Consider the following 17,121-nt stretch of genomic DNA (forward strand, 5'->3'; position numbering starts at 1 on the left):
GGGGTTTTCATCATGCCAAGAACTGTCCAGATAAGAAATCACTTGATTTGTGTCAGATGGCTGATGTTATATTTTAATATTCCAGCAGTGACCATGCTATCTCTGATGCCTTTTGGAACTATTTGTACTTTGATTTAATCTAGAATTAGAACTTTCAAACAGATTTGGTAAGACCCTGGGGTGGAGCAGTTACTTGTCAGCTGTGATTACATTTAATTAGTACAAATGGGAAATTTGCTGTTTTCCCCCTGAATCGTATCTCACCAAGCTCTGTTGAGTCTTTTTGGGGTTCTGTGTTGCCTTTTGATTCTCTGGGTTCTGAGTTACATTATACTACCATATTCTTCGTATGAAGTTTTATAGCAATTACTGTTGACACAGAAGAAGATACAAGACAACGTAAAAAATTCTCCCTTCTGCATTATACAGAGAATAAATTTATTTTTCTTTTTCTGTGTACAAAAATAGCAGTGAAGAAATGTGGCTGAACAAATTAAGGTGAATTTATATTGTTTCTTCTAGTAATTTTGACAGCACTTTCTAGATGGGAATTTTTGACAGTAGAACTAGATTGATCTAATTATAGTGCTATAGTTATGCTGGAATAAATTCCCATATGAGTAGTCTTAATCAGAAAGAAGAGTGTTCATGCAAGGATTTTTGCTGATAGAGCTCTACTGAGATAATTATACCAACGTTGTTTCACCCATAAGTTTCTCCATGTAGATAAAATGCTTAGCAGAAATGCCTAGCTCAAAGACCACACCCAATATACAGCAAGACTTGGAGTTATCTGCAGTGGGGTGGTGGAGAGTGGCTCAACTACCCACCCTTTTGTTCCACATATCTATCAGTTCCTCTGCTGAGCATTATCTACTAAGACATCTCATCATCATCTGAAAAGGCTCTTCATCAGTGAAACAATATGCTTCATGATATGTTGTCCAATACAGTATACTTTTTTCTCACAATATATGGCTTTCACTGAGCAAAAAATATTGGGAGACATCCATAGCTAATTTTAGTTTGGAGGAGAGGAGTGGAATTTTCAGGGATGTCTGTAGGCCAGGGACATTAACAATGACATGGGCAATGTGTATTTGATGTATACTGGTTAAAAATCTGTGGGTGCTGCTGTAGACTGGATAGTTACTATGACGTATGTACAAATAGAGTGATGGCCAATTTACGTGCGAAGTCATGATTAATTTCAAGTGGGTTTATATGTCCTCATTTACGTTTGCCCTCCTTTTCTATTTCACAAGAACAATCTTGTGATAGACTTTGGTCTGCATTAACTCTTAATAAATACTTTCAGTTGATTTCAGTTTTGTGTGACCAGGTCCTAGCAGCATGGATGGCACAACAAGGAAATGTTAATTTTGTACCTGGGGACTTTTGATTTTACCTGGGGACTTCTGTGCATGTTGAATTTACTTAGTAGTAACTCAAGCTGCATTGATATAAAAAGATCTGCATAAAGATCTGCATATAGGCAGCATATTCCCCTAGCTTAACATAACTACCAGTTGCTATATTGCTGGGTTTTGTGTTTGGCTTTGTTATCATAAAATCTGAATGATGAGCAGCAGAAGGTGTATCAGAGCTTTTCTGGAATACTGCTGCTAAACGCTGCACAGCATCTGCAAACGAATGTTTGGTACCTTATGTGAGCACAGTGAAATGAAGGAGAGAGGCTTGGGCTTGGAGGTGTTACACATGGAGGACAGTCAAGAAGGCAGCAGGGCAAGGAGGCAAAATCTAAGAACTGCTAAAGAAGGAAAATTCTATAATCAGGGAACCGGAAAGGAATTGCAGAAACATATCTTGTGGATAAATGAACTAACAAGGAGTGCTTTCTTGTGGTTCTTCTACTTCTTCCTCTTTAGTGTCTGACTGCCTTTCCATTAACCAGAAGTCCCATCAGCAGCAGGCTCTGAAAACCCTGTCTGTGCATGAGAAACAGCTGCCCATAAAAACCTGTGACTCAGAAACTCTCATAATAGCTGGGAAAAAAGAAGAGGCATTGTCAAGCAAAGCAACAGGTTTCTTTCACCTATATTAATAATATGTATGATTGCTTTAGGCAGCTGATGCTGCTCCAGAGCATACAAGCCCAGTGGTAAACATGCTGGATGTCCCACCTAGACACAGAGACTATGGAGTGGACAGTTTGGGTGGAAGGGACTCCATCCTGTGGGTGCGTATGCCAGGTTGTGAACCGTCTGCGTCACTGACAATGTAAAAGTGTCATCAGCATTCAAATTAGAAGATTAACGATGTCTAAATTAATGATGCACTTGTGTTAGAAGACTAACGGCATCTAGATTAATGACGACTAAAAGTGAAAGTATTTTTGCTCATTAGGGAAGAAACAGATAAGAAAGGAATCTTTACAATAACAAAGCAGAAATTTATCTACCAGTTGTGCACGCTTAGTAGCGCTTGTTGAAAGTGCTGAGAGGAACGAGTTTTTGAAATGAACATGCGCCAGAGCAACACATGGATTTGCTGTCACAAGAATATGTAAGAATTTGTTTTTCTAATAAACATCAGAGCTTGACTGTTAACCATATTGGTGTGTGTCATGCCTCTCATTCGCATCCTGCAAAAATAAGGCCTCCAGCTACACCATCCTATGCTGAGGACACTACACAGGGGCAGGGTAATGGAGGCTGTTTACCTTGCAGAGTAAATGTCCTTTGGGGTCTACTTCCCAGGTCCTAACCTTATGATCAGTGGAGTTCTTGGACAGCACTGTGATTTCATTCTCACCTCTGTGCTTGGGCTTCCCTTATGTGGAAAGCAGGACACAGGGGATGCTATGGACTGTGTTTTGTCCTAACATGGCATTGCCGTGCAGCTGAGTGTTCACCTAGGCTCTTGCAAAGGATTTAGAGCCCCACAATACGTGCATAGCACATACAAACCCTACTCCCCACTGTCACATCTAGGCCTGACTGATAGATTGTAGGTGAAGAGTAGTGAAGCAGCTAAGAAATATCCCTGTTGTTAAATATGAATCAGGTTTGCATTTGCATTTTCTTTAACTAGAAATATGTATCCTGTACATTGACATTGTTCCACTTAATGAACTTTCCTTTCTTTATACCATGAAAATTGAGAGAGTGGAGGCAATGAGAGAGTGGAAAACCAGAGTGGATGAGGGTGAAGCTATACGGTGCAGTGCTTCAAAGGAAATAAAAAATCAGAGGTATATACAGGCAGTCTTCATAGACCTGGACACTGGGAAGTGTCCAACAAACTTAGGGGCTGGTGAGATACTTCCTGCAGCTCTGTGAAGGATCAGTAGAAGAGCTGCTGCTACTGGGCAGTGAATTTTGGTGAGGAGTTCCCTTTGACAGGCATGAATGACTCCCTCCTTCAAGGAACATAATGTGTCGTAACCATTCAGCTAGTAAATCCTTCAGTAGTGAAAACAGTGGGCTATGGAAGCTGAGTTATTTTGATTCCTCTGGAGGTGAAGCTGGTGCTTCATGAACTCCTTCAGTCTCTGGGGTTCTGGAGGGGGTTTTAAGAGACAATCAGGAGCTTTGAATCCAAAGATTAAAGTTTCCAAACTGAGACCTCTCTGATCCTACAGTTAAAATGCTAAATGTTTTCACAGCCTGTAATCAGTTGCAGTTTAAGGAAGACAGAGATACTGTTTGTTCAAATGTGATTTCATTTTCTCTTTTTGCCCATTAAACCAAGTGTTCGTTGCCAGAGAGTGCTCTTTAAGAAAATGCCGTTTTACAAAGCCCTTGAGGAGGTATTCCACGTAGAATAGCAGCTGTTCCTTTGAGCCAGTAGGCCAAAATGCTTAAATAGATCACATAGCAAAGGTACACTTATCACCTTCTTGTCAGTATCTCATAGCACTGTACCCTCAATAACACACTGAAGATGCAGCAAAAGCGTGGGCCCAGGTGACCATGGACCTTAGCTAGTGATGTCACACCCCTTGAGCTAGGACAAATGACCCAATATGTTAAGCAAAGCCTCTTTTGCCAAATAAATGTTTGCATGTCTGAGACATCCCTGTTACTGTATCTCCAGCAATTCTCCCTTAGGAAGCGGCATCTTCTAACGTGCTCGAACTGCCTGAAATTGGTGTCTTTCTCTCTCGGCAATGCTTCCTATACTGCTCCAGACAATATTGCAGGCAACACATCAGAACTGGGTTCTGAGGTTGATATTACACACCAGGGATCACTGTTTCCCAAAAGCATGCTCTGTAGTCACCCTGCAGCTGCTTTCATGACTGTTAGACAGTTCCTGGTATAAAGAAGTCTTCATCAGCTGTGGTAGCTGGAAGGTAACAGGAAGACTAGAAAAAAGTAGGAGAACACACAGTAAAGTCCATGCATCCAAGCAGTCAGTAACAATCTTGAAGACTGCTGATGGCAAGACAGTGGCAATATCTGTAATGTAAGGGATTCATCACAACAGCTCTGCTTGTCAGGCTTTCTTTGGTTAGCATTTGCAGACAGCAGTGAAGCATCACAAACTTCAAGTGCTCTAAATGCTTGCAGGATTTGTGTATGTTCCTGTTGCTGAAGTGCATAGATGTCCATCTTCTGCATCCACAAGTTGTGCTCATCTCCCTGGCAATGCCTCTTTTTTTCTCTCAGAACAGCAGTGTGCTAAATGAAGCTATTCTGTGTTGTCCTTGCTGAAGCAGCTACCCTGTGGCTTCTTCCCTTTCTTTGGCCTCATGGTTGTTCTCTTTCCTGGGCAGCTGCAGATGAGACAGAGAAACCTGTGATTGTGGCCACTAAAGCCACTGTCACAGCTATTGACTAACACAGTGCTTGGCTTGCAGCCAGCTTGTAGCAATCAGCATCATGTCAAATGTACACACGTCATGTGTGTAATGGGTCTGCCTGACTATCGGTCTGAAGTGCAAGTTGCCTTTATGGTGGCTGTGGCTGTTCACTGGCTCTGGTTGTTCAGAAGTCAGGTCACGATATGGCAGGAGGATTTCCCACAATTTTTCTTGTGTAATCCCAAAGTGGGGCGCAGTAGTTTTTAGTTGCTTCATGGCCCCCATCCAACTGCTAGAAAAATGCCACTGTGAATGGAGGTCAACACTGTTGCAAGCAAGTGAAGCCATCAGAGAAAACCTTCCTTGTCTGAAAGCACTAACACTGTAAAATGGAAGGTATTAGGATGCCACCACTGTGTGCCTGCTTAGATGGTACACTTAAAATGAAGTACACCACCTTGATGTAACCTGAAGAAAGCAGACGAGCTCTAAATCTTTTTCTGTATTGAGCTGGCTTGAGTTGGTATCACTGAAATAAATGGGCTTGCACAAGCGAGTTGTATTTATTCATTACAACTCCTCTAGACTTCTTTTTAGAGAGATGTTGACTTGTTTGATGTGATCCAAAGCCAGAATAAATCTGGCCACGACACTAGAATTTAGCTTCTCTTTACCAAATAAAATTATGTTGGCATTCAACAGGCTGGGATAACTCCTGCTGTATTGCACCAAGGCTACAGCTATAAGTTGGTGGTGAAGTCTAACAACATTATTTCATTGCCACAATATCTAGGAAAAAGCTACACAGAATTAGCTACCAATCCCAGACTAATTATGCTAAATAAAAGTTGTGTTGTCTTGCCAGTTCTGTGCCAAGTTACGGCCTAACTACAGAACGGCAAGTTCTGTATATTGCCATAAAATGCCACAGACCAGAGTTACGACTGTGTCAGGGTATGGAGGCTGAGCTGCCAGGCCTCTGAACACCATCACAGTACTCAGAGATGCTGCTGGGCCAGGAGACTGCAAATTCCCTTAAAACTAATTCAGAAAGCTTGTCAGCAAATGGTTGGAGAATGCAGGACATTTATCTCACTGATTCATTATTGCTACACAAATGTCACAGTTCTTTGTCCTCACGGCTCTGTGGGGAAAATGATAATTTAAGTGCATGAAAATAAAACCAGACCTACTCTAAACACTGGTAGAGCCAATTCGGAGATGAGAGTAACAACTGGGAGCAAACTCCTTTATTCTGTTCACAATTTTGTCTTAATTTCATTGTCCAGCTTTCTTTGTAATGAAACCCAAAATTTAATAAAGAGAAGCCACATTTGCTGAGTTTGACTATTGTGAGATAGAATTACTTTTTGTCTTACAGCTAACTGCTGCTTACTTATTTGCTATATATTATGAAAGGCCACAGTTTCAACCCTCTCCTAAACTGCATGAAAGAAGACTACGTGTGTGTGCATGTGTGTGTGCAAACTGTCTTTTCTCTGTGCGTGGTGAAAGCATGCCAAGCACATTGTCATAATTACCAAAATACAAATAAATAAATATAACACAATATACAAGAATCTATTTTACATGTGCATGAGGTGTGCATGCAGATTGTATTGGTGCAGTTTAGCAGCCCAAGCTTTAAAGCTTTGTTCTGCAGTGTCTTGACAAAAGGTTTCTGTAAGCTATGTTGTATGCTGTTGCCTTGTTATTTAATTTTGCAAAATGTAAAGACACCATGCATCTTCCCCATGTATCTCCCTGAGTAAGAGGAGCAGGTATAACACGATCTTGCAATAATGAGTGGCTCCACTGGAGCACTGGAGAGAAATACATGAATTAGCAACTTGCAGTATCTGGTTAATATTCAACATTAGCCCTAATTCTGAAAATATTTGTTCCTTTATTTAAATCTGAACATGTTTTCAAAATTCAGGGCCCTCTGCTGTCCTTTCTTGAACTGACAACATGAGAAAAGAAAACCCTGGGCTAATTTCCTTCTCTAAGGCTACTGTAGTCTCTCTCTGTTCTTTCAGGATCATATGATTTGCTTGGGCCGTTTTAAAAATATTATCGTAAGTGTAAACAACTAAAGGTGGAGCCTATCCTACCACATCAGCACTGTTTGACTCTATGCCAAAGCTGAACTTTTCTTACTGTTGACAGTGAAGTTCTTCTGTGAACCCTAGCAGTTGTCACAGTCCCTTGGGGAATTGTCATTAAAATGTAAGTGTTGCTTAATACTTAGAACCGTGATAAGTCTCTGTGGAACTATAAAATTACAGGCAGTTTTGCACAAGTGTCTTTTAAATGACAGCAGAGCATCCCTCTTTCTTCCATTCAGAATTGATTAGAAAACTCCCACACCTGCTTTTAAACTAGAACATGATGTATTTTTCTCTCTTGAATAAAATTTATTTTAAGGAGGTGTGTGCAACAGGTTTATATGTGTTCTGAATTAGAAAATGTTTATACTTAGATTTAGAAGATGGAATACACTCTGGGGTGTACACTGTATATACTTTGGTGCACATGAAACGATCAAAATAGGAACATACATACCATAAAACTAGACTAGCATTTGCTATGGCTGAACAACAACAAAAATGTGCAAGACTACATTTCTGACAAGTTTTCTGTTGGAAAACATGCAGTAAAAAGTATCAAAGTTCTGAAGATATCAAGCCTATTTTGCTGGCTGGAACGTCTCTTAAAAAAATTCAACAGAAAAATGTTTGTACTGTAAGAAGTTTCCCGATCAATATTTAAGCTGAAAATCTACAGTGTTTAATAAGTGACTTTTCATTTCAGTATGCCTTATATACATAATGCAATATAACAGTTGAAAAATTTACATTACTACAGGATGAGTTTAAACTGTCTTAACCATTCCAACACTTCCCTCCAACACCTCCCTTTTTTCTCCAGGTCCTGGAATTTCTCCTGAAGAATTTTGAAGTTTTGGGCTGTTGGCCATACAAAGAAATAAAAAGTGAAAATCCTTCATAAGACTTAATTCCTGTCACTGCTTAGTACTAGTGATGACTGCCGTATTGACGTGTCTTTGATGATGATAATAGATTGGATGTAACACTTTAAAGAAACTGGAAGAAACTGATTTGAGACAGCCACAATCTAGAAAATATGTTTTAGGGAACAAGCTATCACAAGACTAGATGAACTACAACTGCTTCCCTTTCTTTTACTTTTCTGATTTTATGACCCAGTACTATGTGCTGTTAACCCATTAAAATTTGCTCACCATCGCTTTCAAGCCTTATAGTTAGTAACAGCAAAATGAGGTGTATTACTCATGCTCAGACCACTGCCTGGCACTAGTGGGTGTGCTGTGATATCACACTATCAGAAGATGAGAAACCACCGTCCTGAGCTGCATCTTCCTGTGTGCCACATAGGGCAAATTTTTCATGAAGAAAGATGGTGGAGACAACTGAAGTTTTCAGTTAAATCAAATGCTGAATGACCTCACGGCAAATGGTAAGCCACCAAACGCTTCTAATTTCTATGGCATTGTCACCTTTGTAGTGGGAAGAAAGGAGTGCAGGTAGGAAGGTAGTGAATACAAGTATGCTGTCTAGAGCTGGGTCTCTTAAACTGGACTTTCGGCATACTGAGCAACTGGCATGCTCTAAAGTGGGATATTTATGGCAGGACCTGCAATTTCAGTCTGAAAGATAGAAATGGAATAGAAAATATATTACATGGAAAGGCTGCATCAGGAAGCTACCTGTGTACTTGTAACCAACACATACCCATGTCTACTTGTAACCAGCATATCCATGGATGAGTGTGGCATTTTAAGAATGGAGAAGTGTTGCCCAGTTGGAGAAATCTTTCAGTTTCCATTACAGGAAGGTTTAAATATTAAGGAGAATGCTCAGATTTTGACTTGCAGTATTTTCTTTGTAGGTTCTTGTTAGCATTTCATAAGCAGACTGTGTGAGATATAGCAACATTCAGAAAAGCCTGTTGTTCCTCAGTCATGCCTCCAGCAGAAGTCTGTCACTGTAGTTTTGTGTACTTCTGCCTTTCCTTTTAATAGCTGATCATCATCCACCCCAGGAGCCACTGTTCTATGTAGAGCTGCTCTGAAAATTTTTGAAGATGCTAAAAGCCATCACCTTTGCAAATTTGCTTGTTTGCTGTGGCATTTGACAGGAATGATGTGGTAGAAGTGGAAACAAGTGGAAAGAGACTTAAACATATAGAGAAGTTGCTGAGGACATGCCAAGGAGGTAATGGCATGAAATTAGGCAAAAGCTACACATGAAGAAAGGTTTTCTAACTTGGGAGCCATTAGGCTTGTGTAATGCAAAAGAACTGGTGGAAGTCGGTATGCAAATTTGATAAAAGGACTTGAAAGTAGTGCTGAATATATGGCAGGGAATAAGACTGGAAGGATAGATGAGCTAATAGATCTTTTCTATCTTTAATTTTTATTATATGTATTCCATCAGCCAGCACATGGTATAATGAGAGGAAAATCGGTGCCAGCCAAATTGATGCAGTTTTACAGATGGGATTGTTTTCAGCAGTTGGTTCATGTCTGCCAAGTACCACTTGCATAAAGCCTTAACCCATCAAACATGGGCACGTTTCAATATGCAGAGCCTCATTGATACTAGGGAAAAAACATTCTACCTTTTCAAGAACTCGTTGTCCTCGTTCCTGAAGCGCAGTGCTGCACTTTGTAAGAAAAACGATTGTACATGTGCAACCCTGTAGTGTTGACTCCTTGCACTCAAAAATCACAGGACCTCTAAACCGTTGTATAATGGTAACATACTTTGGCTTCTTTGAATGTTTGTCTAGCTTAAACTTTTAGTGTTCACAGTATTTTTTTTTTCTCTTCTTCAGGAACAAAGGCTAAACTCTTAGAAATAGCAAAACCCCCCATAATAAATGCATACACTGGGAACTAAACAGCCATTGTAAAATGGGATGATTATGGGTGTACAGTTCACCTACTTGCATGCACAAAAATGATACTTGGAGGCCAAACTAGGCCCTGGTGTAGACTTGTACAAGATCTGGAAATGAAGAATGAGAGCTGAAGTTCTGAGCATGGCAACCTGCTCAGTCCTTGTGTTTTAACCTGTGCTGATGTCAAGGAATAGTGTTATTCTGGATCACCAAAGTTGATCAGGGATGGGAAGGAAAGAAGTCACAGGATAGGATGAGAATCTGTGGGGGTGTGCAGAGTTGTAATTTGTACATCTGGCACCTACACTTAGAAGAATAGAAGCCATTGTCACCCCACACTAATCTGCATGATCCTTCATGGGATTGGGAGTCTAACCACAGCTCCCTAACGGCCTGTTAGAAAGACTCCTTGGGTCAGCTAGGGATGTGGTCCTGTAGTAATAGGCACTGTGTGACATGACTTGGGTCATGTCTGCCTGGGTGGCTAAATTCTAGGCCCAGCATCAACAGCTTGCTTCTCAGTCTATTAACATGAAATGCCAGACAGGCAGTGTTGTATCTTTTAAGACAAAAGAAGACATGGATAAGTGTGTTATAATAATTTATTGTCTCCTGTGCGATGCTTCTCACTCATGTCCAGAAATTCTGATCTGTTAATATTCAGGAAATGTGTGTTCAAGGAGTGTTTACTTTCTTGGCTGGTCCAAGGTTCCTCTGTTTCAAAATAATCTTGCAGTGACAGGGTGTTTAAATGGACAAAGCCATCTGGTTCACTAAGGTGGAGATGACTCCTGTCCAACCCTTCCATTAAGCTTCCAGCTTTTCAGGTTTTGAAATAAATCTGTTTACTGACTCTTCTTAAACCCCAATGTGCATAGATTATCTCTTCTATTCATCTCGGAGCAGATACATGTGTCAAAATTTTCCAGTTTCTATGCATACTGTTTCCAGGCTGAACTGCTGTGGATGTTAGGCATACCTTCCAGGCATTTAAAATCATAATCTTGTCATTAAATTCATCTGGAGAAAGATGTTAATAGGAAATAGTCACAGGAGGAAACTACTGCATAGAGGACAAAACATCTTATTAAATCACTAGGTAAGATCTGTGTTAATGTTATTTCTTGGAAGTGGATTTGTTTTCATTCCCCTTCTACCCTTCTTATGTGGAAGGCAGTCCTTCTGCATGTTACAGTCCTGGACATATTTTGTCCATAAGCAGTGGTCCAAGAGCTGGGGGTGCCAAGGCACTGGACAGCCATTTCCTGGGATGTGACTCTGGAGTTGGGACACCTTAGCTTGCTGTGTGTTGTCTCAGCCAAGTGCAAGGCATCATCAGGACAAAGGAAAATTATTTTCCTGAAACCTGATTTTTGCAGCTCTCAGGACTTAAAAATGTTGGGATTCTAGAGGGCTTTCTGCGAGAGAATGGACATGTGAGCAATCCTGCATGAGAACAAGACTGACAAGAGCCTCAGCCAAGCAAGAATGCGATAAGGATGTGACCCTGAATGAGGGGGGAGAAACTCGACGAGACAAACAACCCCCGGAAGGGGTTGGGACGGAAGAGGAAGTTACCCAAGGCAGGAAGCCTGGCAAGGCTGATGGGGCACTTTTATCCAGTCCTAAGAAGGTTTAAAGCGCGGGCTAAGTTAACTGTCCAATCTTGAGGACTTGTACTGCATGTTACTCACGTGTACGGGAGAACATTATAAAAGGGCTTTCTTAGTTGTAATAAACGGGCATTGCTTGATCACATTGGTCGTGTGCGTGCTCAGCTCTCCCGCATAAAAACTTTCCATGGAAGAAGTAGAAGCCCTGGGAATGGTGTCTGTGGCTGAGCCCTCAGTTTGCAGGTATAAATTTGGGGCTCTCAAGCCTTTTAGACTGCTAATTCATCCACATTGACCCATATTTAAAAAAAAAAACCTGGCTCTTTTTTTACTCCTGTAAGGCTGTCAGGAAAACAGACTGGCACCCACAACTGTGAAGGTCCTTAGGGTTTCTGCCTTCATTTTGCACAGAATTCCTCTAAACAAAATGTTCCAGTTGTTTTGAAGCAACATTATAGAAGTGTGGATGTTTTTCCTGCCACAGTAAATATAAAAACATCCTACTAATCTGCTGCTGGGGTTCCTCACACTGTTAGTGGAAGTTGAGTGGAAAGCATTTTTAAAATTGTAAGTGTAATGGTTTGTATTTGGTTGTAGCTCCTGACTGATAGTGGTGCTAGGTCTGGCCTATCACCAGGGTATCACTGGGGGGACCAGGGTGATGCTGCATGTGGGACTTAGTAGCAGAAGTAACTGAAGGTAGAAGAACTAAGCAGCTACTTAGCTTAGTAACTGCAGAAGACGATGACACAGCTACACAATGAGCAAGGGAAGTGCAGTCACATGAGGTCACTTGACCTTTGAGGGATAAACACCAGAAAGTACTAATGGAGCTGTTGCAGGCTCAGAGAGCTGTCAAGGCCATTTACTCTGTGAACTTCCACAAAAGCAGTGGGGAGAAACTAAGGTGTCCTGTGGTGTAATGCTGGGCCAATACTGGTTAAATTGTGGACATGGTTTTCCAGCTCATGGTCTAGTTTCTTAGGATGGTGAAGTTACTGAAACAAGAAGAAACAGAAGATGATTTTAAAAATCCAATCAGAATTCATTCACTGAGCTACAGTATGTGATTCACCAGTGCCCTGTATGACAATATTCTCCACTAAATCCATCAGGGTACACTGACTAGATCGGTACATACACTTAACAGCAAGTACTTTCAGTCTGTCTGCAAACAGAGATGAGTAATCAGTATTGAAGATATGACACATTTATAATACTTTGGAAGAGTAACATCTCCATCCAATGCACACACACACAAACACACTGTATCATGTTAACCTAGTTGATAATTAGTCAAAACTTGTTTATGCCTTACCATATTCCTCCTGGAGCAGCCATCAAATTAGCCTGCATTATAAATATTAACCTCTTATTTCTCTAATAATCATATCTCTTGAAATAACAATAACAAAGTTCTACTCTTGTGATGAATGTTAATTTTCAATTGAAGTTGTTGAAGAACCAGTTCACTGTCCAAATAGCTTCTTTTTTCATAGTTTGCTTTATTGCTTTTGCTGTACTGAAACTTCTGCAAGTTGTTATTTGGCTATACTCAAATGAGATTTCATGACGAATTAGCAGTTAAAACAGAATAATGCTATTTTGGCATTTTTTCTAGAAAAATCAAGCAATATTTTTATTTGGAGAAAATGCCATTTAATCTGGGAGGTCTTCAGCAGGAAATCCGGAGCAGCTGTAAAAATGACATTATTTTTCTCTTTCCTTTACAGTAAGGAATGGGCAACAGAGAGCATTTATTTCCTTTCAGTGATATACATAACTATGAGAGTAAAGGAAAGAAGGCAGTACCATAGCAGTAGGTGGGTTTGTGTGAAAAGGTGGTTTTGGACTAACTTTACTGTGCACTGAATACAAAAACTATTCTCACTTCAGCTGGCAATTAGGTACAGCCTTCATCCTCCTCCAATTAAAATCTGGGTCATGGTTTTGTCTGTATGAATAAACATTTCCACTCATAACAGTGCAACAGCAGTGCCTTGAGATATTCTAGTCTCGTGAAGCAGAGATCTGTCTCAGGTAGCTGGAACCAAGTTAATTCAGTTTTTAACTTGGATTAGCTTCTGTGTTCAGTCATGAAGTGGGGCAGACATCAGCAGACTGATTGACTGACCTGTGCTTAAGCAAGAGCAGACCATGATGTGGGCTTAGAGTATTAGAGGAGTTCTGAGTAATTTGACATGTTCATTACAGCTCACCTTTAGTATTGGGATGTGAAAAGTTTATTAATGTTGCAAAATAATTTTCTGTTTCTGCCCATTTCTAGTGTTTCCCTCCTTAAAATTCTTAATGAAGACACTTTAAAAAGAGAGATAATATCTGTAGAGGAATGAATCTCATTAATGAGATGTTTGAATAACCAGAAGTTGACTGGCAAAAACCTGATAAAATTAGATCCTACAGTTTTATAAACTGTTTAAAGCATTCCTTCTGAGAAGTTTTAGGGGGATTTTTTAGGTTTTTGCATTTATGCAGGGGAGTTTCACTAGCTACAGTGCTATTTTTTTGCCGAAGCACTCATTTCCAGCAACAAAGACATGATGACAAGACAACAGAACGACATGGGCAGAGAAGGAAAAGGAGGAGAGGAGAGATGATGAGGGAGATAAGCACCCTTTTAATTCCCCTTGTTTCTTTCCCCTTCAGTAGCTGTGAATTTGTAGGAAATAAGTAAACAAATGAGAAACCCCACAACAGCCTGTCCCAACCTCATCTGCTTGTTTTACTCCTGCGCTGTACCAAATATTTGGTGCTTAAACATGGCCCAAGGGGGATGTGCAGTGTTTTTCTCCAGGACTGTTCCCACCTGTCACCCATGTGTTTCCCAGGGGTTAAGGGACAGGTCCTTTTGCTTGGCCGTCCCTGTGCCAGCCCTGGGTGGAAAGGTGCAGGAGAACATGGTGTTTTTTGACGGTGGTAACTAGGGCGTAACCTTTGCCACTTGCATCTGCCTCCAGCTCCAAAGTTTGACCAGTAGAAACCTGTATGTGGTTCACCGGGTTCAAATAAACAAGTTTCAGTTCATGTACTGTATGTTAGTCAGCTGTCTTGAGGGAAGTTATTTACAGCTACTTCTCCCTACCTCTTGGCCTCTCTAGCCTTCTGCCCCCCCCATCCTCAAATTCTTGATTGATTTCCAAGGTATGACTAATGCATTTCTATAAATGCTTTGGGCTTCACACCCCAATTTTTTTCTTTAATGATTTGTTTCATCATATTCCTGTTTACTCAAGTTTCAGTCAACAAGAGTTGTTTGCTGCCTGGGGCGGGGGGGGGGGGGGGGGGAATGAAGGAGTGACAATGGCTTAAATTATTCCTAATCACATTCCAACTCCTACCTGATGGGAAAGATGAGATATTTATTATTGTTAATTTAATCCTTGTGAGACATCAGATGCTTTGGTGATGGGCATCAAGATAAGAGCTCAAGCATATAAACAGTGAATGAGATTAAAGAATGGTGGTATTCTGCCAGTGAATGCAAATCAGTTGTCAAACCAGTCACAAACACTTTCTGCTGTTTCATTTAGACTTGTCTAGGCCAGCATTTATTAAGAGATCTACCACTGTTACAGGTTCATTACAATGAGACTCAAGCTTTATAGTGTAGGAGAAATGATGTTATTTAATCAGTCCCTGGTTTAAATACGATTGAATTCAGTCTGGTAAACTGGGTGGCAGGCAGCACAGGAAAGCTACCCCAAAGAGACACAGAAGACAAGCTGCAAACACTGGAAAATGGCCAGCTGTGTGTTTCCCCTCACATCCAATAGAAAAGGAGGTTGGGAGGAGTTAGCTGGTAGGAGGCATCCTGGGAAGTGCAAAGGAGCGTGTGAACTCTCTCTAATCCTGGGAGAGGTTCCTATCTGTATGGGGTGATGCGTATGACTATGAGTGTGATTTAAACTGGACTTCAAGATCAGGGACTGAAAAGGTCACTGGGACATTTTATATTCTTCGTCCTCTACTCTCTTGTACTTGGCTGAAGTAAGAATCTTTCTCCATCTAGCATGAGTATGAATATTTATATTCTTTCTGTGCTCTGTCATCCCAAAAGACACTGAGCCCTTGCTGAGTTGTTCATGGAGACACATGATTACATGGCAATATGGGCAAACCAAAAATTTGTGGAAAAATTAATTAATTTTAACATGAATAATGTGTTGAAAGTCATCCGTCTAGCTGAAAAAGAAGGTGGGCATAGTCTACTAACGTCAACAAGTTGCCTCTCTTTAATCTCACATTACAGGGACATGCAATACTCCAGGGAGTATCTGATGAACATGGGAGAGAAAGTGACTGAGTCTGGAACCTCAGCTGGGAGTAAAAGGAGTCATTTCCCATAGAGGAAGACGGCATAAGACTCTCGCAGCTTCATGTGTGCAGGCTGATGATGACAACATGGGCGGTTATCTAGGAAGGTCCTTAGCCTTTGCTGGATTTCCAGGCACATAAATTGATTTTGTGCAAGAGCTATTTGCACATGGTTTGCTAAGTTCTAACCTGTTTTTAAAGACTACAGCAATCTATGTAATTAACAAAAAGCACACTTCTGCTCTTTCTGAGATCCAAAAATACCAGAAAGCAATTACCCAAGAGTGTTTACCATTCCACCTCCTTTATTGCAGGTGCTGTTTTATCAGTTGTCATTCCAAGATATTAGCAGGTAAATTTCTTCCAATTTTTACATTACATTTGACAAGCTCCAATCAATTAAACTTTTCAGCTGTTGCTTTGCAGCCATCATAGAGCTAAGTAAAGTACACTGGTAATAGAAAGTGAAGCTTCAGTTGGTTTCTCAAAAAAACATATTCAAAGCCAAACAGTGCTCACAAAAAAGGAACTATAGTGAAGTCTCTACCACATCCAACCTAGCTTGGACCTCAGATGCCGATAGCAGTGTTACATCACTTAAAAAAAAAAAAAAAAGTAAACTGGTTACTTTTCTTGATATTAATTAGGTGACATTTTTTATTTGAAAGCCACCCCCCAGATATTTTCAATCCTGTCTACTGCTTTTGATACTCATCTGTTTCAGATTAATTTGGAACTAGTTGTTTTTGTAGCATTTCCATTGTCAGGGGAAAAAAAAAAAAATTGCTGCTTGTTTGTGTGTTTCAACTGGCATTTAAAAATCTCATATTTTTTAAAGACTTCATTAAATTGCACATGTTTAACAGCAAAGGAAGTACACACTCTGCCATGTAATGTGCTAAAGTAAATCTAGTACATGCTGCTGCTGAAGGCCTGTATGGTACTCAGATAAAGAACAAATTGTTAGGGAAGTTTTGCAAGCATTAAAAAAAAAAAAAAAAAAAGACAAAGAAAAAAAGGCTTAATCACTCACAGTGGCTTTTTAGGTTTGTGGCAAGGATAAGATATACCCACACTGGACTCAATGTGCTCATTAGTTATAGAGTCTGTATCCTTATCCAGCATATTCTTCCTCTGATAAGCACATATTTGCACATGGAAAGGTGAAGTTTTCCTCCTTCAAACGGTTCCCAAATCCCATCAAATATGAGTATGGACAAGTTGGAGTGATCCATGAGTAACCTTTTGCTGAACTCTTGAGTAAATCTACAGCCGTATTTGTTATGAGGAGTGAGTGACACCAGGTAGACAGGGACTTCCCTATGGGAGTCCCACACAATCCTTTCAGTATTTTCCAAATAAAGTTAAGCACTGTGAGCTGCTCAGGAAAAAAAAAAAAAAAAAAAAAAAAAAAAGAAAAAAGGTGATAAATGACATGATAGGCAACACTAAGTGCGC

At 40.3% G+C, this 17,121-nt stretch overlaps 1 long non-coding RNA gene across 1 annotated transcript in view; it reads left to right on the plus strand.

Annotated features, from left to right (window-relative positions):
- The window catches only part of LOC141973962 (uncharacterized), a 41,711-nt gene extending 24,668 nt beyond the window's left edge, over positions 1-17,043 (plus strand). Inside the window, exons 4-6 of the long non-coding RNA XR_012635636.1 lie at positions 6,808-6,997; positions 7,700-8,269; positions 15,599-17,043. This is a non-coding gene — a long non-coding RNA (uncharacterized LOC141973962). The remainder of the gene's footprint in view (positions 1-6,807; positions 6,998-7,699; positions 8,270-15,598) is intronic.
- Positions 17,044-17,121: the final 78 nt, after the last annotated feature.

Source organism: Athene noctua, chromosome Z (genome assembly GCF_965140245.1).
Source record: "Athene noctua chromosome Z, bAthNoc1.hap1.1, whole genome shotgun sequence".
Taxonomy (NCBI): Eukaryota; Metazoa; Chordata; class Aves; order Strigiformes; family Strigidae; genus Athene; species Athene noctua.